A 27,389-nucleotide genomic window follows, 5' to 3' on the forward strand; every position below is an offset into this window, starting at 1 on the left:
GAATAATAACGTCCAGAGACAACGAGACGGCGGAAAACACGGTCACCGTACCCCTTTCACTCCCTACGTACTGAAGGGGCTGCATCGCCTGAAATCGCACCGGACCATCTACACGCATGCGCCTATTATAACAAATAGCACTTAAAAATGGCTGTCCACAGCCGCAAACTCCGAGGGTCGGACCATGATGCCACGCTGCCCCTCAAAATGGCCGCACCTGGATGCCATTAACCTCTATGCATCGAACTCATAATGCACCTCAAAATGGCCGCACCTGGACGCCATTACCACGTGGGGCAAAAGAGAAACAATCATGCTCGCCCCCGTATGCTCGGACACACACGATACATAGAATGAAGGCTAGCCCCGAAACGTACTAGCCAAGACACTCCACGATGTGTCCCGTAACCCTGCTTAGCCAGCCATAGGTGCTCAGACGCCCGGCATTCCCCAATGCCTGGACGTCATACCGAAATTGCTACGAAACTCACAAAACCTTAACATGCTTCCCCAGGTGGTATCCGAAACTGCTGTAATGTCTTGATACCATTCACACTAGAAAATGGCCTGTAGCCTCCAACCTTACTCGGAACCAGCTTCCAGGCACCACGGGCATACAGGGAAGCTTGAGCAGATAAAGCACTTCCAGCAACCTAATTTGGTGCAGGCCCCACCCCGGGCTCTCTAATTTACTTGCTCGGACCTGGGGTAAGAAATATGCACGAGCGCCGTAAGCTGCATCCAAAGACACGGAAGGGGTGCTGGAGACGCCCCCCTCCGACATACTGAAAGGCCAGTCCCGCACAGGTACCCGCCCTGTCCCGATGCAAACCGTGCCCGCTCCAAAGCCAAGACAGAAAGGCCCCTACAAAACTCCGAATGCAATCACCCACCACAATGTCTAAGGCAGCGCCATCGCCAGCAAAAGAACCCGGGGGAAGGGCTCTTCACGCTGTGTACATCAGCCACCCGCCCCAGAGTCGAAGCCACACAGGCTGAAGGCACACTATCTTAAGCACAGCAAGTACAGATCGCACAAGCCAACGTATGAACAAATATGACATAATTTAATGAAAAAGAACTTCCTGGCGAGCAATCCTGCAGCACTGTACCATTAAAAGCCGGCCCACTGCCACAGCAGGACAAACCAAATTAACCCTGCGCTTTCCGTCATGCTGTGCGATCCTACCAACTCATCTTGATGAAGTCCTGCAGGGATAGAAATTGAAAATAATCAATACTTTATACCCCCCCCACCACCCCACACTGCCCCATCACTCCATGTCTGTCGACCTTCCCTTTGCTGCTCTCCTGCTGAAAAACAAAACAACACATAAAATTCCCCAAGCACGCCACCCCCCCTCACCCCCACGCAATGAACAAGGGCGCCCGAGAGGAGGAGCGAGGGGTGGATTCAGCGCGCGCGTTACAAGCGTGCGCGCTATCCGACCAGCGGCCAAGCGCGACCCCGGAAGGCCAGCGGGTGATAATTGCGCTAACATAGCATGTGCCAACCTTCTCTTCCAGCTGTCCTGCAGAAAGACAAAAACAACAGCGTCAAATGCCCCCCGCTACCCCCCCTCCCGCATCCACATTGCATCTGGGAATATAAAGTCCAACATCTGCACCCAAAGTCGACGGTCCCCTTATAAATACATAACATGATACATAACGTCCCCATCCATGAGAATTCACGTGTGAAGTTAACCTTATGTAACCAAAGTTGTTAGGATTAGCGCACACGCACCTACGTGTAAACATCGCGCTACTAAATGCATATCAGCATGCACGCGCGAGTGCGCGCAGGAAAGACTGGCCTCTGGCAGATATAAGCACCAAGCTTGTCCAACGTGGCCCCCAACCACGGGGACAAGAGACCAGCAAGGCCACGGCGCCGGAGCCATCTAGAGGGTACACGGCAGGAGGGAGAACACTCCTAGGGGGCCCGACCGCAGACGCCGCCCCCTCCCACCCGGCCCGGGGATCGAGGGAAGGGGGAAGGGGCCCGATGCCCGGCCACCCCAGCGGCCCGCCGACCCACCGACAGCCCCAGGAGGTGGAGGGGGCCAAGTATATTGTAAAGATGATAGGGCTAACTGCAAGGCTGCGAAAACTAAGCGCCGGCCAAAAAACTGCCCGATAATACCCGGTGAGAACAGTGGAAGGCTGCGTGCAATGAATAAGGTCGCTCACCGGAGGGGGAGAGGATCGGAACGGAACCATGGGCGAGGGAGAGCCTCCCGCCCGCTGCGAAACTAGCATGGCCCCCAGGAAAACCCGAACCCCCTCCCCACACGAGAGATAAAACCAGCCGACCTAGCAGCGTACCTCGCCTCACACAGCACAGCCCTCCCCCCCCCCCCCCCCCCCCCCGCCACAGGAGAAGCAAAGCAGCCCCGCAGAACGGACCCCCCCCACTCCCAATCGATAAACAAAACCAAAACCCCTAACCCTGCAACATAACCCATCACATCCTTCCTCACCTTTCACCAGAAAGAAAAAGGCAATGGGCAGTCACCCGCTCTGGGTCCAGGCCAGAGAGGGCAAGGGTCAGCGCGAGGCAGCGTCCAGCAAACAAAGAGGGCGTTTGACCCTCGCCCCCTGGGCTAAATAGTCACCCCTCCCCCCCAAGATGCAGGAAATGACCTCACGGGGGGACCAATGATCCCCCCAACCACTAGACCGCTCAGGGTCTGTGCCATCCTATGGCACTAAGGGGGGCCGCCCTCGTAGGTGGCCACCTTTGGTGTCCCGGGGCAGCCAATCATTGTGGCAGGCACGTGCCGCCTGAGGTGCACCAATGAACTCCAAAAAGACAACTCTTAAAGTGCCACGACTTCAGCAATAACCCCAAGACAGCAGTACACCTAATGTGGAGAGAAGGAGACGAGAGAACAGCAACACAGATCAACAGTTCACAACACTGTGTCCGGGTCTGATAAAAGAAACAGTTCACAACATTGTGTGCTGGTTTGTGTCACTCAGTTAACCGTCACAGGCTGGTGCTCTGACCCACAGGGGTTGGACAATCCTGGCATGCATTCCCTGAGCACAAAGAGACCCTTCTGAGTGTTGCATAGAAGCATTTTTATTATTTTTAATTACCACATTTCTGCTCACTCATGACACAGTAGGTATTTCATCAGGCAAGTTGTAGGTTACACACTATTTATTCTAACAAAACATTTTTCTCCAAACCAGAACAATAATGTGAGTTTTTTTTAAACATTAGCACCCAACCTGCTTTTTTACTGAATTTCTAATGCGTTCCTTCATGTTTGTAAAATGACTCCGACTGTAACCCATCCCTCTATGGCAAAAAACATAAAAGAACTTCTCGGTATTAAAGAGAGGTGGGCAACACTGGCGTAATTACCTCTAGAATAATGACAGAAAAATTACTGGTAAATATGTGTAATTACGTGAGAAGCATATTTCAACATTTAGCTCATTTTCTGAGTGCGAAATGCACCCGGTCCAAAATGGTCCTGAGTACGCATTTTACGCAAAGAAAATAGCAACAAATGGTACAGTACACAAACAGCATCAGCCAGCAGCCTCTCTATATCTCAGTTCATTGCTCCAATGCTGCTGCAGTAAATGTGCTTCTCCCAAATTATTCCTAATTACTCAAACTAGCGTAATCGCGTCATTTCGCATTACAAGAGTAATGATAAATTACTGAATTTACTCCGATTACTCTGGCATAATAAAAATTTAGCCCAGGCCTTGGAGTAAATTAGCTGGAATGGTTCAAGAATAAAAGGCATGAGAGGTCAATTTAGCATAAAAATGCACACACGCTAAGAAGTATCCTTCAATAATAAATATAGAAAAGCTTTCAGGGCGCTCAAATCAGAGCTGCATCTGGAGCGTGTAGGGAACTCTGAGGAGCATATGATGATCTTAGTGGTGGGGAAGAAAGATTTTTGAAAATAATTTTACAGAGCAAGGCAATGCCAGGGTAATGTACCCTTTGCAAAGGAATTGTGATATGCAGACTGCATCAAAGTGGCTGCCATCAAGTGCCAGTAACCTATTTCGAGAAAAAAAAGCATTTACAATGCAATAGGTCTCGCAGCATTAAAGTTTGAGTTATTGGCATTGTGTATGACAATGCGTTGCATTACTTTTTTAGCAAACTCTGAATTGGTGAGCAGTCAGAGTGTGTGCAAGAGTATGCTGTTCTTGAAAGCAGTGTGGTACAGAGTGCAGGAATTTGGATGACCTGAGCAATGTGGATGATGCACCTCACGCACGGGGCTGACGCAGTTATTATTCACACAGCTCTGATGATGCACCTCACGCACGGGCTCACAGTTGTTATTCACACAGCCCTGATGATGCACCTCACGCACGGGGCTGACGCAGTTTTTATTTACACAGCTCTGATGATGAACCTTAGGCACGGGTTCACAGCTGTTATTATTCACACAGCTCTGATGATGCACCTCCGGCACGGGTTCACAGCTGTTATTATTCACACAGCTCTGATGATGCACCTCACGCATGGGGCTGACGCAGTTTTTATTTACACAGCTCTGATGATGCACCTTAGGCACGGGCTCATAGCTGTTATTATTCACACAGCTCTGATGATGCACCTCAAGCACGGGCTCACAGCTGTTATTATTCACACAGCTCTGATGATGCACCTCACGCACGGAGCTGACGCAGTTATTATTCACACAGCTCTGATGATGCACCTCAGGCACGGGCTCACAGCTGTTATTATTCACACAGCTCAGATGATGCACCTCAGGCACGGGGCTGACAGTTATTATTCACACAGCTCTGATGATGCACCTCATGCACGGGGCTCACAGCTGTTATTATTCACACAGCTCTGATGATGCACCTCACGCACGGGCCCACAGCTGTTATTATTCACACAGCTCTGATGATGCACCTCACGCATGGGGCTGATGCAGTTATTATTCACACAGCTCTGATGATGCACCTCAGGCACGTGTTTATAGCTGTTATTATTCACACAGCTCTGATGATGCACCTCACTCACGGGGCTGACGGAGTTATTATTCACACAGCTCTGATGATGCACCTCAGGCACGGGTTCACAGCTGTTATTATTCACACAGCTGTGATGATGCACCTCCGGCACGGGTTCACAGCTACTATTATTCACACAGCTCTGATGATGCACTAAATCATTCCGTGCATAACAAAACATGTATGTGTCGTTGAGTAATATAAGTGGCGCTCACGTGCAAGGATCGAATTCCCGCTATACACAACAGTAAAACAAAAAAAATAACTCTATTCAGGTTAAACGTCAAAGGATGAGTTACTGAAATGAAATAGCTGCCCTTATTTGAACTGCACCTAAATTGAGAAGGCGCGTCCTTCAAATAAAGCGCTCCTTGTATTCTTTCCACAGAATTGGTTGGGCCACAAACAACAGCCCAACAAATACGAACAATGATAGATAGCAGAAAGTTATTTTTCTATTGTGCTTACTTCCGCAGTTAACACATGTCAAAATGGTCTAAGTAACAGGTGCTGGTATTGCTCAATTAAATATTACTCGATGTACTAACCTCAAAAGGAAGAAAAGCTGTAAAAAGCTGTATTGGTCTGCTGGAAATCCCACTCATGGTTTATGGGCCACATCAGCTGTTAGGAGGGAGTGCTTAACTGACTAGCCTAACTAGTACTCTGGAGCAAAAATGAAATTGGAACGAAAATGGCCTCGTCGAATATATATTCAAATGAAAATGGCCTCACCTGACATATTCCAATAAGCATAGACCCATTTAGCAGAGTATAATATATGCATATGTCGTGCAATATCGCTGAGTTTGTTCTCACCCAGTCTACTGCACTCCTCTCAAAAAGTTATGTGCGCGCACACTCGAAAACGAAACCTAGCGTGGGGGCGGGACTTCCGTCTTGTGCGCGAAGCCCGCGCCCACAGAGTTCCTGGTCCGAGGAGCAGTGGTGACGGGGGGTGTCGTGTATTTCTATAGGTTCTGAATCGATCCCCCTATTCCTGACCCTATTCTGGTTAAACTTACTAGCTAGTTAACTAACAGTCAGCCCATGAGGCAAGAAATCCCCCATGATGCAGATACCGTTATCTGACGCAGTCACACTACGGCACAGGAACGTGTTATCTGATTAGGTCATAACGCTTGAGATCTAATTAGACAAGCGATATTCCTCCAGCCCCTGATAAGGCATACGACGTTCTCATAACAAATCAAACCTATGACAACCTGGATAATCCGTGCGGCCATTGTTTTGATTTCACAGAGAACTTTAGTAAAGAATGTGGTAACGAGCAAGTCGTATGACATCTTTATTGACGTACCTATGTCCATCCTTACGTCAATCCCGGCACCTTTAAGGTATAAATATTGCCGACCTTGCCCTATGCAAAACACACGCGTGGTGACAAGACGGAGCAGCCATACTTGCCGAAGCAGAGAGCCGAAGCAGACCCCGCAGGCAGCAGCCCCGCCTTCCTGACGCGCTGAGAGACGCGCTGCTATCTCAAGCCGAGAGACCCAGCACCGGCGCTTCTGGGCAGCCCTCGCAGGCAGCCTGGAATATCGAGAGCAGAGAAAGAGATACCATTCCTCATTCATCCTAAATTCCAGGTACAGAACTGAATAACCCCTCCTAGAGAATTCTTTAGTTATTCACTTGGCAAAAACAAACTTAACTTAAACTGTAACTTTCTATTCCCGCCCACGTATTAGACTTAGGTCAGGTACACGGGGTAGGCGTATTTAGAAACACCAGTTGAGTACGTTTAGTCAAATGTATATGTGTATGTAAATATATTTTAATCATTTTAAACATCATATGGCTCAGAAACCATATCAATGTTTTTACAGTATTATTTTATACTATTGCTTCTAATGTATGCACTTTACTTAACTATAAGTATCGCAATAATATCGATCCATTTCTCTTGTACGAGAAAAGAGACTGATCAATAAATAACATCTTTTATTGAACACGCCCGTCTCTTCCTTTTCTCTACATTCTGATGAGACTAAGAATGCACGTACTGACTGAGTAAAATAATTGCCTTGTGCTCACACGACTCTTGAGATTGACTCTTGATTAGGGGAGAGCAAAGTTGTCATGTTCTATGGTTGTCAGAAACTAAATCCCTTCTTGTCTAATCAGGGAAGTTAATCCTTCCTTGAACATTCGAGAAAGTTTCTAGCGAACTCTGAGCTTAGCTGGCAAACCCAAAAATTAAGTCTAGTATCGACAGTAGTAGACCTAGTTAACGTCTGGCCTAGGCCTTTACTGCTGTAGGTACTATTCCAATGCGCAGAGCCTATTGGGAAAATAGGAGCTACACTACATGGCGCCCAACGCGTTTGGAAAGGGCGATAAAACTAACGTAAGACATTTAGAGTAACTCAGTCGTGCTTTCTCACTCAGACCCCTTTTTCCAAATACTCCAAAGACGTCTGGAGTGGGTGAAAGGTTATTATATCCTCCAAAACCTCGCAGGAGGGAACTCCTATGTATGGTTTTTGGTCTAGTCAACGTTGAAGGATAAAACAGTTCCAGAATATTGTGCATCTAATCTCTGTTTCCATAAAAAACCTGATCTGCAAATAAAAATAATACCATCCTGTCAGTAAAATGGGAGACAGTGATGGAGAAAGAGAGGCAATTAGATTAGCTACTGAAATAGCAGATGCTGATGCTACCATGCAAGCAGCAGACGCGGATATAATACTCATTCCGGTCACCAAAAGAAGATCTATAACCTTAAAACTTATAGAAAATGGACTGACACCTAGAGGTGGCACAGTCATATTCGTAATCGAGGCACACGAATATCGGCAGACAGAGGTATACTATACATGGATACATTTTCCAGCAGCAAATGCTGTAACAAAGTACTTCCACTATTACAAAGTAGAGGAACCTCCTAATGAGTACACTCCTTTCGAGGAGGTGGAAGTACCACTCAAATTCCAAGAGCATTTGCTCTTATTTGATGGCGCCCTAAAACATAATAATCACATTACAAGGCTCGGTCCTTTAGGAAGACCAGGAGCAACGTGGCCGGTCTTAGCCGGATACACACCACATCCAGACATCGAAAGAATGCCTGCAGCAGAGCTGTTAATACAGCTAAAACAACTACTAAAAATTCACAGACAATTAGTTCAGTATGTAATGCGGACTTCAACAATTCAGCCAGCGATTAAACTTCCACAGCTGACCCCTCACCAGGGGAACACAAATAAAATTACACCACAGAACATCCAATCCTGCCTAGGTAAAGTTCCAGCTAAACGGGAACAGATACCATTCTGGTTGGCACAGAAAATTACCCAAATAGAGGCGGTGTTTCCTGACACCACCCCGCTGGAAACACACAGGATTCCGACTATATGTCTCCCAATGGGAATCGCACCACACATTGAGGACTGTGACACTTGGGGTACAGTCTTTGCTTCCATCTACACAAAAACGCACGGTGTTCCATCCATTTCGGTAATACCAGATGTGCTTAAACAAATTCAAGATGAATACGGTCCAGAACCTGCTTTAACTCTTGGTATGAAATTACTGAAAGACTTCAAGCAGGTCTCGGCTATATTACTAGCCAACATAAAAGGTGAAGCAGCAAACGTGGCGATCCGCCAGAGGTTAAAAGAGACAGATATAGCAGACCAACCAGCTGAAATTGCCAGAATCATAGAAAAATCCTATGAAGAACTAGGCAGAGATAGTCTAGGTGGAATACCAGTAAAACCGCAACTGACTACAAGTCCAGAAAAAATGTTTTTTAATAATAATAATAATTCACCAAAAAAGAACTGGGATGGGAACAAACAATCCAATCCCAAAGAAAAGAAATTCCAGTCCAGAGGAAGGTCTCCTAGGCGAAGAGAGAAATCTCCAAACCCGAGACAAAGGTCACCTCAGAGTGACCCCTCTGGGAATAGATATAACCTTAGAAATAGGGATAATATTAAAAAACCTGATAGATATCAAGACATTGATACACGTCCCTCTCAATCTTTTCAGAATTCCTCGCAGAAATCGGAAAGAAGAGGACGATCAGAAGAGCACGCCAAGTCCAAAGACAAGGAACCTGCTCAACTGAAAAAGAAATCACAATTTCCAAAAAAGAAGGTAGCCAGTATCAAGGTAGTTAACAATGCCGAGAATACTGAGGACACAACTGAAAAACGGAGAATGGGCTCAGACAATGCTAGACAGCGCAGCAGAGGTGAGCATAGCTCGCAAAGTCCTTATGGATCATCTGGAGACAGTGGACACGAATGAATACCTTCAAGTGGAAACTGCAGATACCAGAGTTAGCAAGCCCCACAAAATATACGAGATAACATTACGTATAGAGGGAGATAAGACTAGGAAAATAAGGGGACTATTTTGGGATAACCTATCCAAAGGCTATGACATACTTCTAGCTGAAAAAGACTGGCCACCAGAGTTTGTCAGGGAGTGCCCTCATGGCGAAGAAGTAATTATGCCTGCCTTCTCGAATCAAATACCGATTCATAAAAAATACACACTTGCTAGAAAGTGGGCAATGGCCTTAGCACCTGCTTTATATAAAAATCATGTAGGATGGGATGAGGATTCTCCTCCTCACAAAATCCAGTTAAAATCACAACCAACTGCACAAAGGCAGTACCCAATTAAGCAAGAAGCTAAAAAACAAGTAAATGAAATACTAGATCAGCTAGAATACCAGGGGGTGATTGAAACTTGCACCTCACAAATGAACAATCCTTTGTTTCCGGTCTCCAAACCAGACAATTCGTACCGTCTAGTTTTGGATTACCGACACCTTAACACATGTTGCAAAACTTTTGCAGTGCAAAACTCACACAGTGCTGCACTAATGAATAACATAGTGCGCAAAAAATACAAAACAACCTTGGACATCTCCAACGGATTCTTTTGTCAAAACATAGCACCAGAGAGCAGATATTTAACTGCATTCTCAGTAAATGGCACTCAAAAACAATTCTGTCGGTTAGCCCAGGGGTACAAGAACAGCCCGGGGGTATTCTCAGCGAGAGTAACAGAATTACTACAACTATATGATGATGAAGCATTATCTTATGTCGATGACATTTACTTAACAGATGATGACTTGGAGACTCACTTGAAAAGAGTGAACACCATAATACTTGGTTTCGCTGCAGAGGGTTACAAATTCAACTTCAAAAAGTCCAGAATTGCCCATCTGACGGTCCTATTCTTAGGATATGAGTTATCAAGTGAAGGCAAAAGCCTGGCAGACAATTTCCTAGAGAAATGTGCCGTAATCCAAGCTCCTAAAACACTAAAAAACCTACAGCCAATTCTAGGCTTCCTAAATTTCGGAAGAACATATATTGCAAATTACGCAGAAAGGGTCAAACCCCTTTATGATCTAATTAAACCAGACTTTAAAAGATCCAGTTGGACTCAAGCACACACAGAAATTTTGAGATCCTTACAAACAGACATGCTAATTAAAACAAAATTAGAAACCCGTGATAATACACGCAACCTTGTGATCCGAGTCATCCCAGGGAGATGCGGATTCACATACCTGACTTCTAATGAAGGAGATAAGGTACCAATTGCATTCAAATCACATTTGTACACAAAAGCTGAACAGAGATTCAACAACAAAGGAAAAATTGTTCAAGCAGTTCAAACCGCAATAGCTAGAGAAAAAGACATAGCTGACGGTAGACATATCACAGTCAGAACAGCAGAATCAGCCTTTGAGGCATTAACAACACCGTGTAATTTACCAACAACAACATTGGATCCAGAATGGTTACAATGGGTAAATTCAATCACAACGGACAAAGTATATTACTTCTTTGATCCAGAACTAGAAGAATTAAAAAATCTAAAATATGAAAAAACGTATCCTCTGCCAATCGACATTCTGCCTCTACGACACTACGCCTGTGTAATCTATACAGACGGACATGCTCAACCCTCCGTTTGGGGAGAACATGCATACAATCCCACATGTGAGATTACAAAAGAAGTGTGGCACGGAGGTAAACTAAGACCTCTATTAACAAAATCACACTCAGTAGAAACTAATTCAGAACTACAAACTGAAATATTAGCTTTGAAAATGGCGCTAGATAATGCGGATCGCGAATTCCCGACACTTATAGTGTCAGATTCATATTTCTGCGTCAAAGCATATAACAAGGATTTGCAGACCTGGATTCAGAACGATTACAAAGATGACACGGATGCACCAATAAAGCAGAGACTGCTCTGGGAACAGGTAGCTCTTTTGAAAAAAGAACTACCAAAGACTCACGTGACACACTCACTGAGTCACCAGCGTGATGGCGTTCACGTTGTAGGGAATTCATTGGCTGAAACAGCCGCAGCGGCAGCCAGTAAACCGGCTCCCGTAGATCGGAAAAAGCGTACATTAAAATACATTGACGGCGAAACATTGCTGGCAGTAAAAACGTCATCAAAAGGCGACTGCTCGGCGTTACCGATCAACTATCCACTCAATTACACATACATCATAGATGCAAACTCCATTCCTTTTGCTCGAATCCCTGGAGTGGGGGATAGAGTGATTCCAAACATGGACAGGAGAAACTTGTTAATCGCAGACGCACACATGGGCGAGGGTCTCAGACACCTTAAATTAAAAGATTCTCTGGAAGAATTACAATCACGGTACTGGTGGCCAGGCATGAGCCTGCACTACACCATGTTTGTAAAAAACTGCCCAAACTGCAACAGAGATCGCAGTGGGGAGAGAAGCAGTTTAATACCTCGTCGTATCAAGGCAGATAATATTACCAGTAAAAAGAATGGCTTGCGATTAACATATACAGGCTAGTTCCCACTTATAATGTAGATCCACAGCACTCGGCTGACGTCCGGACTGTTATACAAGATTTGCGAGTCTAAATGGCATATACGCTAAGAGCATGCTACGTTCGACCATTTTTTTTCTTTTTCTCAGGCAATCCAGCCTGGGGGAGGGAAAGAATGGCCAAATGAGCACAGCCCAGCGGGAATCTTCTCACTTCCTTCCTGAGGGTATGGGATGGTGTAAAGAAAAAACCAAGACAGAAAGCAATCTATAATAGAAAGGATATTAGGTTCGGGAGCTGGGTGGGTCAAACATCTAATAAGTGTCCAACGTAGTCTAAATAACTTGCCAAGAAATTCTCTGAAGGGATTCAGTCCGTACGAATTATTATTCGGAACTAGGATGTTGATCTCTGACCTTGATAGTCAGACTTCAGTGGTAACAGAAAAAAGCTTTGATGTCAAAGACCGTTTGGCTATTTTGCAGGACTTAAACAAAACAAGAAAAGACCTGAGCAACATACAGTTGAAAGAACAGCCAACAACCACTGAAGAATCACCACCTGTCCCAGCAAGACCTGTCTGGATTCCAAAAGTCGGGGATCTAGTCAGGGAGAAGATCGCGGTAAAGAAGGAATTTGGGCCTTCTTACAGAAAAGCAGTTCCTGTATTGTCTGTCAACGGGACAAGATCAGTTGTACTACCGCCACTTGCTGGAAAAAAGGAGAACCGAGTTGTATCCATCGACCTGGTAAAACCACAACATGTGGCCGATAACCAACGGTAGGCCAAGTGGACTCCCAATAAGTAGCAGAACACCAAGGTTTGCTACCAGTACAGAGGTCCTAACAAAGAGGCTCATCACATTCGAAACGCCTACAGAAGAACAACAAGGACTATGCAACAATGCAATAGAACTAAGACCTCTGAAAACCCAAATAAAGACATTTAGCAGAGACACACCAATCTACAATGAAGTACCAAGTGAAAATGCAAGAAACAAAAATCCTGAACCAATTGGAACAATTGACAGAACTGCATCTGGTTACTTCATCAACTTCGATGATTCCTCCGACGGTTTCAGCGAACAAAAGACACAGCCATCATCAAAATCCTTTAAAGACAAAGCGAAGGAACTTTTGAAACAACTAAAAGAAACATATCTGATTTCTCCATGGATTGAATTTTGGGTGGGTTTTGGTGCATTTATCCTCATACTTTGGCTCATCATGGTATTTACCTTGGGACGCTTCATTGAGGGAAAATATGCTAAAATGGACACAGCAAGTCAGAACATCAACTTGGTCCTCAAACCACACACATCTTCACACGTCGAGAAACGAGAACTTTCTTCAGAACTTTCTTCAGCCAACTTCACAGCAATTCCAATACCTGGTGGGGTAGCCTGGGACAACACTGACTATGAAATTTATGGTCCGGTCGAGATCCTGAAATATCCACACCAAATTAAGATCTCTTTGAGTGACTTTGCAAAACCAAACTCATTTGCTGATGATTGGGACTTTGAAAGTATTAACAATATGATGTCTGACTTAGTAATGTCTGCTAAATTTACAAAACATGATTATTTGCAGGGTTCTACAAATTATGACAGCATGTACTGCTATAACCATTATGGTAACCATTTCGTGCATAAATCTGCACAACCTAGAAATGTTTTAAGTTATAATCAATGGGAACATTGTGCTACACCTCCAAAAGGGAGCTCTAGAACCGTTTATGACAAATATTCATATTTTTCAGGTTTTAACATAACTAATGCTGAAACATTTTATTACAAATTGTCAAACAAGACAGGGATGAAAACCATGATAACCAACACAAAATTGATATATTCAGATTCTTTCTTTGAAAAAATGAATACCTTTGGATTTGATTATTGGGACAAAAATGTTGATTTGAAAAGTGTTTGGGGTACAAAAGAATGGCAAGTACAGGGTTTAGAAACTTTGTTTAGAGCCTGCATGATCCCAGAACAAATGATATTTTTAAATGACACCGTTCAACAAACCACCTGTCTTGGCCTAGCGAAAATCAAAGATTTAAATAACCTGTCTATTCCAAAGCCAACAATGTTTAGCAATAACTCTGATATAGACATAAACCATATACTTAACCAAAACAGAACACATCCTGATTGGAAACAATGGTTGATCTGGCCCACAGATACAAATAACTGTCAAGATAGATTCCTGAATAAAACACAGGGTTTCAAAATGAACAGGCCAGACCCTAGATATCCCCAAAGACATCACCCAGGGATAATAACAACCTACAGTGTGGGCAAATTATGCCTTCAATGGCTACAAACTTCCACACTGCCTGAAATTAAGCAACACCTAACTTTACTTACTGATGGTGCTGACTTGCGTGATTTCATACTGGGACCACGCAAACAGCGTCATAAGCGTTTCATAGCAGCCTCTGTATATGCAGCATACAATGAGGCCTGGAAGGTTACTCAAATTGAGACAGCAGAAAGAATACGGGAAATTGACCGTATTAATTTGGAAAAATCACTTTCTGTAGTGGACAATGGGTTAATGACTCTGTCCTCCAGAATTTTTTCATTGGACAGCATTGTGTCTTCAGCAATCGATATATTATCGCAAGACTTACTGTTATTACAACATGGTCAGTCACAATTGCGTTCTATTGTACAGCTTGGCTGGACGTTACAAAATCTGCGTTCAGGCTACGTGCCTTGGCGTTTAATCAACACTACGTCACTATTCCAAATCTTTAACCTTACTGATAGACAAATCGGTATGGCGCAGAAGGGTGCTGATTATACAATCTTGAGCATTGAAAAACTAGAAAGATTACCAATGACAATGTCAGAACGACCTGTCAGTGAATGGATAATCCACGGAATCATAAATATTCCAATCTCAACCTTCAGGTTTCAATACTGCCAAAAATATATACAGGCTGGCATGTACGAGAAATTGGGAAAGGGGTACCTTAAAACAACTTGGAACCTGCCCTATTCACATGCATGTGTCAGTAACAAAGGACAGAAAGTGTTTCTTAGTGGCAACAATTGTGCTATGTCACTAAGCGGCACGCTTCTGTGTAACGGTATTAGTTTGCACGGAGCCTGTGAAGGGAATTCATACAACCTTTCATGTCACCAGCAAGGCGCACCTGCAACTGAAATAGAACCATTCTTTCAAAGACTCTATAATGGGAGTTACATTCTTATTGTAGACCGCAGATGCTGTAGTCTTATGCCCGGGACTCCTTATCTCGTCACTACGACGGCGAAGGTCAAGTGCTGTGGACGTTCTTTGTTCCCCAGCTCCTTTCCAGACAGGGAGGCAAGGGCATGGCCCGGTCTGAAAATTACTTCTATTCGAATAGACACTTTAAGCAGAATGAAAACAGTGCTTCTTCAGACGCCTACAAGGCTCACGTCATCTAAAGAAACGTATGATCTACAAGTCGCAAGGACGACTGCAGAGATACATACATTATTATCAACCAATTCCCCCGTACATTTCGCGGAAATCCTGAGCGAAATCTTAAATATTTCTGATACCACTGGGGTCTCAAAGGTATTTAAGACAGTATTTTCGATGGCATTAACACCATTCAAAGCCATACTGGGTATCTTTCCAGATTTCGTCCATTCGATTTTTGGCGGACTTCCCCTGATCCTAGGACTAATTGCAGGAATCCTATTCCTGGTCCTTATTTTTCGTTATGGCAACCCATGTCACAGAACAAAATCTCACGACAATGGAAGATACGATCCTAGCCATTGGATACCGGGACCGGATATCAAAAATCCTGGGACTCTCCCGGCTTAGAGACCTAAACATGACTTGGTTTCTATCATTTCGACCAATGTGGCAAAGGTGTGTTTTACCTGTACTAAGGTGGCTGCTATGCGGAGAAGAATGCGTGTTAGACACCTGTCTGACGCTACAATCGGATGCGCCGGTGGATGCAGATACACTGTTGGTTCCTACCAAGGTTCACGCACTGTGCTGCCCTCAAAGGCTGCCAATTCTGATGACGGCATTCCTGGAATCTTCACCACTGCGATTGAAGAGTAGTGAAGTTCAAGATGAAAGCAGCATCGAACAGGTACGACCTTCTGTCAGCAATGCAAATCAGAATGTCAATGGAGACAATCATGCGCACGAATGCATGGTTACCCCTATTTCCGACTTAGAGGAACTTTCCCATGAAGCTGTTGACAGTTTTTTCGAAAGCCTGAATGATATGATGTTCTCTCCGGAACAGAAATAGAGACTTTTGAGTAAACTCGCACACGGCGTTCCCTGAATTCGGCCTTCAACTTTAAAAATAAAGTCACATGAACAATTACAATCCAGTTCACGGACAGCAACTTTTTTCAGCAAGCCCCTAAAATATTTTTCTATATATTTTTTCCCGGGACACTGATCTTCTGCTTAAAGTAAGAAACTATTCCTAGAGAACTAAGATTTCTATTTTTTTTAGATACTTTATAGACTTTATATAGACTTTAGCTGCCCACTGGTATGTTCACAATATATTTTATGTGATGAAATGGTTTCGACTTTTTTTCTGTATAGCCATATTAAGAGCCATTTCATGTGTATTTCTCATATACCAACAAGCAATAATGCATAACAATGCGTGTTTACTTTTGCATTTAATTCATAGCTTAAGTGCATACAATATATATGACTGCAATTTTCCAGTATATTTGAAAATTTCAAAATGCATTTATGTATTTTGGGGTGGTAAGGTATACACTATACTCTATAGTATGTTGTACTATGTTATACTATGCATAGATTAGTAGATATGACCATAGTTAGCGTGGAGTGGGTGTCGTGTATTTCTATAGGTTCTGAATCGATCCCCCTATTCCTGACCCTATTCTGGTTAAACTTACTAGCTAGTTAACTAACAGTCAGCCCATGAGGCAAGAAATCCCCCATGATGCAGATACCGTTATCTGACGCAGTCACACTACGGCACAGGAACGTGTTATCTGATTAGGTCATAACGCTTGAGATCTAATTAGACAAGCGATATTCCTCCAGCCCCTGATAAGGCATACGACGTTCTCATAACAAATCAAACCTATGACAACCTGGATAATCCGAGCGGCCATTGTTTTGATTTCACAGAGAACTTTAGTAAAGAATGTGCTAACGAGCAAGTCGTATGACATCTTTATTGACGTACCTATGTCCATCCTTACGTCAATCCCGGCACCTTTAAGGTATAAATATTGCCGACCTTGCCCTATGCAAAACACACGCGTGGTGACAAGACGGAGCAGCCATACTTGCCGAAGCAGAGAGCCGAAGCAGACCCCGCAGGCAGCAGTCCCGCCTTCCTGACGCGCTGAGAGACGCGCTGCTATCTCAAGCCGAGAGACCCAGCACCGGCGCTTCTGGGCAGCCCTCGCAGGCAGCCTGGAATATCGAGAGCAGAGAAAGAGATACCATTCCTCATTCATCCTAAATTCCAGGTACAGAACTGAATAACCCCTCCTAGAGAATTCTTTAGTTATTCACTTGGCAAAAACAAACTTAACTTAAACTGTAACTTTCTATTCCCGCCCACGTATTAGACTTAGGTCAGGTACACGGGGTAGGCGTATTTAGAAACACCAGTTGAGTACGTTTAGTCAAATGTATATGTGTATGTAAATATATTTTAATCATTTTAAACATCATATGGCTCAGAAACCATATCAATGTTTTTACAGTATTATTTTATACTATTGCTTCTAATGTATGCACTTTACTTAACTATAAGTATCGCAATAATATCGATCCATTTCTCTTGTACGAGAAAAGAGACTGATCAATAAATAACATCTTTTATTGAACACGCCCGTCTCTTCCTTTTCTCTACATTCTGATGAGACTAAGAATGCACGTACTGACTGAGTAAAATAATTGCCTTGTGCTCACACGACTCTTGAGATTGACTCTTGATTAGGGGAGAGCAAAGTTGTCATGTTCTATGGTTGTCAGAAACTAAATCCCTTCTTGTCTAATCAGGGAAGTTAATCCTTCCTTGAACATTCGAGAAAGTTTCTAGCGAACTCTGAGCTTAGCTGGCAAACCCAAAAATTAAGTCTAGTATCGACAGTAGTAGACCTAGTTAACGTCTGGCCTAGGCCTTTACTGCTGTATGTACTATTCCAATGCGCAGAGCCTATTGGGAAAATAGGAGCTACACTACAGGGGCTCCCATGCCTGAGGGAGAGCCCCGCGGAGGTGACAGAACACCGGATTGGCGGTAAGTGGTCTGCTGGAAATCCCACTCATGGTTTATGGGCCACATCAGCTGTTAGGAGGGAGTGCTTAACTGACTAGCCTAACTAGTACTCTGGAGCAAAAATGAAATTGGAACGAAAATGGCCTCGTCGAATATATATTCAAATGAAAATGGCCTCACCTGACATATTCCAATAAGCATAGACCCATTTAGCAGAGTATAATGTATGCATATGTCGTGCAATATCGCTGAGTTTGTTCTCACCCAGTCTACTGCACTCCTCTCAAAAAGTTATGTGCGCGCGCACTCGAAAACGAAACCTAGCGTGGGGGCGGGACTTCCGTCTTGTGCGCGAAGCCCGCGCCCACGGAGTTCCTGGTCCGAGGAGCAGTGGTGACGGGGGGCTCCCATGCCTGAGGGAGAGCCCCGCGGAGGAGACAGAACATCGGATTGGCGGTAAGTGGGCCTTGGGGGGCGCTTGTGTGTGTGTGTGGGTGTGCGCATGTGTGTGTGTGTGTATGTGTGCAACGGCGGGGGTGTCTCTGTATGTGTGCGTGTATGTGCGCTCCTGTGTGTGTGTCTCTGTGTGCGACGGCGGGCGGTGGGGGGGAGTGTCTCTGTGTGCGTGTATGTGCGCTCGTGTGTGTGTGTGTGCATGCGTGCAGGGGGAGGTGTGCCTGTGTATGTTTGCGCTTCCCAGGAGACAGCCACGGCGAGCGCGGCGCATGCCAGCTTCAAATCGCCTCCAAGGCGATGCGCGCGGCCAGGATTGTATCCTGGGAAGCAGACACGGCGACAATAGGTTCTCGGCGAGAACGCGCTTCCGCGCGCTTAGCCGAGACCTAAAAATGCATGTATTTTGTTGACGGAACAACGAACGGCCTTGACTCTACTCAGTAAGGCTGAGTCAAAAGAGAGAATCCAACACAAATGCCAGTACTGACTCTAATTTGGGAATTAGTCAATCAATGGTACCATTGCTAATCAGTCAAAGGTATCATGAAACATAAATTTCAATAGATTTACAAGAATTTTATTTTTTTCAAGCTTTTGCTTATTTTTCCAGTACATATATACAAATACAAATACATAATACACAAATATCAAGACAAGCACAATTAAATTAGATTCTTCCTCCATAGCATAACTTCTCAAATAAGACACCCCTTGCAAACCAACTTATCTTTCATCCGATCCTCATTCGTTCCTGAAACAAAACCAGCTCAACAAACTCACAAGACACAACATTGGGCCACGCCTCATTCAATTACCGACCGGTATTTGGAAAATGAGATGTAGGTGGGCGTTTTAATGATTCGGTAATTTACCGAATCAGTATTTTAAGGAATCAGTAAATTACCGATTCCTTAAAATACCGAATCGGTAAATTACCGATTTTGCTATGTAGGGAGCACTCCAATAAGTGCTTTTCCCCTTTTAGGATTCGTTATTTACCACCAACCACAAGTTGGTGGTAAATAATGAAAATCTTGGAAAAAGCATTTTTTTTGCTTTTCCAACAGTGCCATGTTGCAGACATACATGCCCTTAGGGCATGTATGTCTGCAACATGTGCACCCATACACAATTGAGGGGTGCAACAGGGTGTCAAAGTGACACCCTGCCCCCCTACAATGTTTCCCCCTTTTACCGAATCGGTAAATACCGATTCGGTAATTGCCATTCATTCCTATGGGCCCAGGCCCATAGGAATGAATGGCAATTACCGAATCGGTATTTACCGATTCGGTAATTTTACCAAAACTTACCGATTCGGTAATTTTTTCGGTAAAATTACCTACATCCCATTTGCCTGTTCTTAAATACTGAATCGATATGATTCGGTATTTAAGAATCAGTAATCTGGGATTACCTACATCGGGCCCTTACTTGTGTATCAGGTAGTTTGTAGTGACAATACAAATATTGAAACAACTCTGTTGAATAATGTTCCTAAAAGGGAGATTTTGGAATGTTGTGGCATGTTTGTCTGATTGTAAAGTAGTGCGTAGGGTTGATGTGCCTGCCGCAAAGAACATGCACCATCCAGATCACAGATCTGAGTGTGAATGAACTATGAGTATAGCTATAAAAAATGAAATGTACATCAGAGAAATGGTACGGAGAAAGGAGGTGCACTGTTGGAGAGTGGTAATGAGGTAATTCATGGAGAAAGAATTTATGGGGGAGGAGATCAGCCAAAGAAACTGTTGTAATGGCCGCCACCAGTAACCGAGCCATCCCTGGCTGGTAAACAAACCCCCCTGAAGTTCAAATCTAGTTGCTCTCTTGGCACTGGTGGATATCCATTAACTTTCTGGAATCGAATCGAGCCAAAATTAAGAACCTGAACACCTGACCGTACCCGGCAGACATGATGAGCACATCCTGGCCGCTCTCATCCACGGCAAAGGTGGGTTTCAACCTTGAAATAATTATAGATTCAGACCTTCCTCTAAATTCACTTACAGGGAAGGAGGATTGTAATAGGGAACATTAAGCATCTACTATTGATGATATTGATGATTACAACAATATTGAGGGGGAAAAGATATTGAAAGGTGAATGCACAGAGGGGAGGTATGGATTTACTGTTCTTACCTCATCGTAACTTACATATTGTGAAAAATAATATATATATTGCATGCAGCGCGATGTAAGGAGTCCAGATGGCGAGCATCCAGCTTGTGGGGAGACGTTCATATACCTCTCTTCAACAGTACTTACACCGCGCAGGCTGGCTGGCGAGGGGTTTCCAACACGAGGACACTTCATTACTGTGGTAACCACGAACCTGTTGCAATACTGCAAGTAGACATCACGGCGGGACTACAAGCACCATGAGGCACTGCGCCCATCCAGGGGCCTGCCAATATAATAAATGAAGGTGTTTCCTGCCACTACCCTGCAAAACATTCGTCCTCCTCTGATGAAGAAGGCCTCCGCCTTTGAAACGCGTTAGGACAACAGACGAAGCAGGTTTTATCAAAGACTGTGTTCCCGGTTTCCAGCTATTGAGCAACTTGTGGTGAAATAAAACGTGTTTGGAAGCCCCGCGAGTGTGGTTGGTGTTTCTACACTAGAGCGAATATTTTTGGAAGGTCCCATCACCTTCCTTGCTGCACCCGCCGAAAGAGTGATCGGCATCTTGATGGGGATGGAGCGTGGCAGCAGAACTGCAAAAACGCCGAGCACCGCCATGCAGCGCGATGTAAGGAGTCCAGATGGCGAGCATCCAGCTTGTGGGGAGACGTTCATATACCTCTCTTCAACAGTACTTACACCGCGCAGGCTGGCTGGCGAGGGGTTTCCAACACGAGGACACTTCATTACTGTGGTAACCACGAACCTGTTGCAATACTGCAAGTAGACATCACGGCGGGACTACAAGCACCATGAGGCACTGCGCCCATCCAGGGGCCTGCCAATATAATAAATGAAGGTGTTTCCTGCCACTACCCTGCAAAACATTCGTCCTCCTCTGATGAAGAAGGCCTCCGCCTTTGAAACGCGTTAGGACAACAGACGAAGCAGGTTTTATCAAAGACTGTGTTCCCGGTTTCCAGCTATTGAGCAACTTGTGGTGAAATAAAACGTGTTTGGAAGCCCCGCGAGTGTGGTTGGTGTTTCTACACTAGAGCGAATATTTTTGGAAGGTCCCATCACCTTCCTTGCTGCACCCGCCGAAAGAGTGATCGGCATCTTGATGGGGATGGAGCGTGGCAGCAGAACTGCAAAAACGCCGAGCACCGCCATGCAGCGCGATGTAAGGAGTCCAGATGGCGAGCATCCAGCTTGTGGGGAGACGTTCATATACCTCTCTTCAACAGTACTTACACCGCGCAGGCTGGCTGGCGAGGGGTTTCCAACACGAGGACACTTCATTACTGTGGTAACCACGAACCTGTTGCAATACTGCAAGTAGACATCACGGCGGGACTACAAGCACCATGAGGCACTGCGCCCATCCAGGGGCCTGCCAATATAATAAATGAAGGTGTTTCCTGCCACTACCCTGCAAAACATTCGTCCTCCTCTGATGAAGAAGGCCTCCGCCTTTGAAACGCGTTAGGACAACAGACGAAGCAGGTTTTATCAAAGACTGTGTTCCCGGTTTCCAGCTATTGAGCAACTTGTGGTGAAATAAAACGTGTTTGGAAGCCCCGCGAGTGTGGTTGGTGTTTCTACACTAGAGCGAATATTTTTGGAAGGTCCCATCACCTTCCTTGCTGCACCCGCCGAAAGAGTGATCGGCATCTTGATGGGGATGGAGCGTGGCAGCAGAACTGCAAAAACGCCGAGCACCGCCATGCAGCGCGATGTAAGGAGTCCAGATGGCGAGCATCCAGCTTGTGGGGAGACGTTCATATACCTCTCTTCAACAGTACTTACACCGCGCAGGCTGGCTGGCGAGGGGTTTCCAACACGAGGACACTTCATTACTGTGGTAACCACGAACCTGTTGCAATACTGCAAGTAGACATCACGGCGGGACTACAAGCACCATGAGGCACTGCGCCCATCCAGGGGCCTGCCAATATAATAAATGAAGGTGTTTCCTGCCACTACCCTGCAAAACATTCGTCCTCCTCTGATGAAGAAGGCCTCCGCCTTTGAAACGCGTTAGGACAACAGACGAAGCAGGTTTTATCAAAGACTGTGTTCCCGGTTTCCAGCTATTGAGCAACTTGTGGTGAAATAAAACGTGTTTGGAAGCCCCGCGAGTGTGGTTGGTGTTTCTACACTAGAGCGAATATTTTTGGAAGGTCCCATCACCTTCCTTGCTGCACCCGCCGAAAGAGTGATCGGCATCTTGATGGGGATGGAGCGTGGCAGCAGAACTGCAAAAACGCCGAGCACCGCCATGCAGCGCGATGTAAGGAGTCCAGATGGCGAGCATCCAGCTTGTGGGGAGACGTTCATATACCTCTCTTCAACAGTACTTACACCGCGCAGGCTGGCTGGCGAGGGGTTTCCAACACGAGGACACTTCATTACTGTGGTAACCACGAACCTGTTGCAATACTGCAAGTAGACATCACGGCGGGACTACAAGCACCATGAGGCACTGCGCCCATCCAGGGGCCTGCCAATATAATAAATGAAGGTGTTTCCTGCCACTACCCTGCAAAACATTCGTCCTCCTCTGATGAAGAAGGCCTCCGCCTTTGAAACGCGTTAGGACAACAGACGAAGCAGGTTTTATCAAAGACTGTGTTCCCGGTTTCCAGCTATTGAGCAACTTGTGGTGAAATAAAATGTGTTTGGAAGCCCCGCGAGTGTGGTTGGTGTTTCTACACTAGAGCGAATATATATATATATATATATATATATATATATATATATATATATATATATATATATATATATATATATATTTATTTATATCAACAAGATACTTATAAGTGGAGTTAGTTATAGAAAATATAAAGAAACTTACATTTTGACATTTTGCACCTCTATGTTGTTGTAAACATACTCTGACCCATCGAGAGTCAGGAATCGATATTCCCAGCCGACACCAGAACGTAGTAATGTCTGCTATGTCCTATTGTGAATCCTGAGGAAAACAATTCCACAGTTTGACCCAACTCTTCATGTTCCAGTATTGGATGCCCTGGTGCACTCCAGATTGGGTTATGCAAATTCTACATATCAAGCAAAGCCTGTAAGATGTCTGCAACTGTTACAGGAGGTACAAAAGCCAAGCTTTACGACCTATTGTCAGAACTTCCAGATATGTACATATTTCATCAAAACTTGCTTCCCTCCCATTGTTACCATTGTCACTTGTCACAAAGCCATGCACCAAGCAGCCCAGGGCTTTCTTGTTTCCAAGTTCAAACCTCACAGGTCTCCCCATCAGCTTTGTTCATCAAAGCTGCTTCTACAACCATACAGAAGATAAGAACAGTCATTTCGGAAATAGATCCTTCTCCGTTACCGCGACCAGTCTGTGGAATTCATTTATACATACGCTGCAAAAAAATAAATCAATGCAGCCCTGTTCATGAAGCACCTGAATACCTGGGGCCTGATTCACAAAGGTAAACATACACTTTGTAGTAAGTTCACAATTTGTTTTTTAATTCACAAATTATGGGCCTCATTTAGGAGAAGTGACGCATTGCTGCGTGGAAGCAGAGATGCCTCACTTCTCAGTGCGCCCTCCTTGCGACATGATTGATGCGTCATATTTACTGTATGACGCATCATGTCGCAAGGAGTTACAGACACGTCAGTATTTCTGACGTATCTTTATGGCTCAAAAGTGACGCATTGCTGGAGTGTATCACAGAAGTGATGCAACTCCGGCAATGTGGCCTTTCACATGGGGCGTGCACCATGTGAAAGGGCCTGCATCAGTCTTATGCCTGCTGTGAGGCAGGCGTAAGATATTGACGCATTTGCGTCCTAGGAGTGGTGCAGTGAAATCTTATAAATTTCACTGCGTCACTTCTATGACCCTTCCTTGCGTCATAACACCCCTCATTCATACATTATACCTGGCACAGGTATAATCTGGCGCAGGAGTTTACAAAGTGACACATCTACCTAGATGCGTCACTTTGTAAATATGGTGCAACAAGGCACATTTTTTACGCCGCTGGTGCGTCACAAAAAGTGACGCACCAGCGGCGTAAAAGTGACGCACAGTCTCATAAATAAGGCCCTATGAATTTAATTTAACTCATAGTAAATTTACAACTGTGGTGACTCCGCAGTGGGGGCAGAGAACCCCACACTTAAAAAGCTAGGCTTGTCCCATCATTTATGTGCAGAATCACCACCATTAGTGGGAAGCTTCCTCAGTTGTAAAATTACTATTAGTAAAATTAAAATTGTAGTTTGTGAATACTGAAAAAAATAGTAAACTTACCACAAAGTGCAAATTTACCTTTCTGATTCAGGTTGCTGGCTTTTCAACTAATAATGTTTACCATTTTTTTGTAAATACATTTCCTTTGCCAATGCTTTTTAATCAATTCTTATGATGCTTATGATTTTTACTTTCGAGTACCCGTGATTTACATCAAATAACTTTTTCTTTACGGCAGAGCTGCTTGCTCTCTATCATGCTGTTAAGCAAGAAAAATGTTATATTGTGTTTGAATGACGTCTTATTTAGTTGTCTAAGACCTAATTTCGACCCCATACTAGTACACTTACACTGCCTAGACTTTATTTGCTCAATAAATAGATCTATGCACTTGAATGAATGCATCCCGGTAATAAATCAGTTGCTGTGTCTACTTGTCGACTCTAGAGGGTGCTGTCAGACAAGTGTTTTATAAATGCTCAGCGCACCATACTGCAGACTTCGTGCTTGACAGCGCTGCTCCGAAGAGCATGCCCTGGAGACTGTGGTGTCAGTAGGATGCTACGTAGTTTCATGAGAACTAACGCTGGTCCCTGTCACTGGTGCAGCAGATTCTGTAAACACAGCCAGGCAGGAAGCACCTGTTCAGGCATGAGGGCCCAGAGCCGGACGCGGACCCATAGACAGCTCTGATACGCAGGGCTTTAAGTGGGATGAAAAAACTGGGGGGTCTCTCAAATGGGCGTGGTCAATGTAATTAAGGGCGTGGCTTAAAAACACGTAAGCTAAGTGTGCCGCCCGACTTGTATTTTGCTGTTCCTGTCATTGCGTCCAAATATGATACAAGTCACATCATACCTACAAGTCACTACTAGTTGCATATGATAAATACGCAGCAACTATGGCTTGTTTATAATATTGAAAAAACTTCCACACAATGCCCTGGTGGCACCACGATGATGGTAGTGCTCCTTAGTTTAAAAAAGAGAAGGGAAATCCAGAGAGAAAATGACTCTCTAAAGGATTTCCCTTCCTCTGCAACGCGCAACACGCACATCGAGGTGGCTGCTGTCACTGCAGTCTGGGGAAAAAAACAGACCGCTGGTGCCAGGGCTCAAAACAGAGCCCGATAGAGACCCGGTTCGAGGCTCCCTTAAAAAAACTGCCGGTGCTCCGACCCCTTGAGACCCGGCCCACTTAAAGCCCTGCGATACGTGTTGCCCTCAGGGCTTTAAGTTAGATGAAAAAACTGGTGGGTCTCTCAAAGGGGTGTAGGCAATGTAATCAAGGGCGTGGCTTAAAAACACGTAAACTAAAAGCATAGTGTGCCGCCCGACTGGTATTTTGCTATTTCTGTCATTGCATCCATATATACGATAAAACAAGTAACATCATACCTACAACACATCAGGACTATTGGTTTTGTCAATGGTTGTTAGTTGCATAAGATAAATAAGCAGCAACTATGGCTTGTATATAATATTGAAAAAGCTTCCACTGAAAGCCCTGGTGACACAAGAACAGTGTTGCTGCTCCCGAGTTTCAAACAGAGAAGGGAAATCCAGAGAGAAAATGACTCTCTTTAAAGGATTTCTCTTCCCCTACAACGCTCACCTAGCATGACGTCATGCTGTACCTTCTCCACTAGTGAGAAGTGAGCTGTGTGAGCACGCTCACATCGAAGTGCCGGCTGTCACTGCAGTCCAGAAAAAATGAATATGCTCACTCTGAAATGCCAAATGGCGATGCAGCGCGCAATGACATTTGTTTTCTTTATTTACATTACTCCGGGCGGCCGTGAGCCATGGTTTACTACCCCCCCACCCTGCCCCTCCCCCGCCCCACCCCCCCACAACACTCCCACCACGGGCCGCTACTGCCTCTAGCAGCCAAGTATGGAACTCTAGCATCCCAGTGTGTGCCTCAAGCAGTCCAGTGAGGGCTTCTAGCATTCCAGTGCGCACCACTAGTAAACTGTGGTGTGCTTGTAGCAGTCTGGCATGTGTCGCTAGCAGTCTAGTGTGTGCCTCTAGCAGTGGAGTGTGTGCCTCTAGCAGTGCGGTGTGAGCCTCTCGCAGTTCAGTGTGTGCCTCTAGCAGTGGAGTGTGTGCCTCTAGCAGTGGAGTGTGTGCCTCTAGCAGTGCAGTGTGAGCCTCTAGCAGTTCAGTGTGTGCCTCTAGCAGTGGAGTGTGTGCCTCTAGCAGTGGAGTGTGTGCCTCTAGCAGTGCAGTGTGAGCCTCTAGCAGTTCAGTGTGTGCCTCTAGCAGTGGAGTGTGTGCCTCTAGCAGTGCAGTGGGAGCCTCTCGCAGTTCAGTGTGAGCCTCTAGCAGTGGAGTGTGTGCCTCTAGCAGTGGAGTGTGTGCCTCTAGCAGTGGAGTGTGTGCCTCTAGCAGTGGAGTGTGTGCCTCTAGCAGTGCAGTGTGAGCCTCTCGCAGTTCAGTGTGTGCCTCTAGCAGTGGATTGTGTGCCTCTAGCAGTGGAG

This window comes from Lissotriton helveticus, chromosome 11, assembly GCF_964261635.1.
Source record: "Lissotriton helveticus chromosome 11, aLisHel1.1, whole genome shotgun sequence".
NCBI lineage: Eukaryota > Metazoa > Chordata > Amphibia > Caudata > Salamandridae > Lissotriton > Lissotriton helveticus.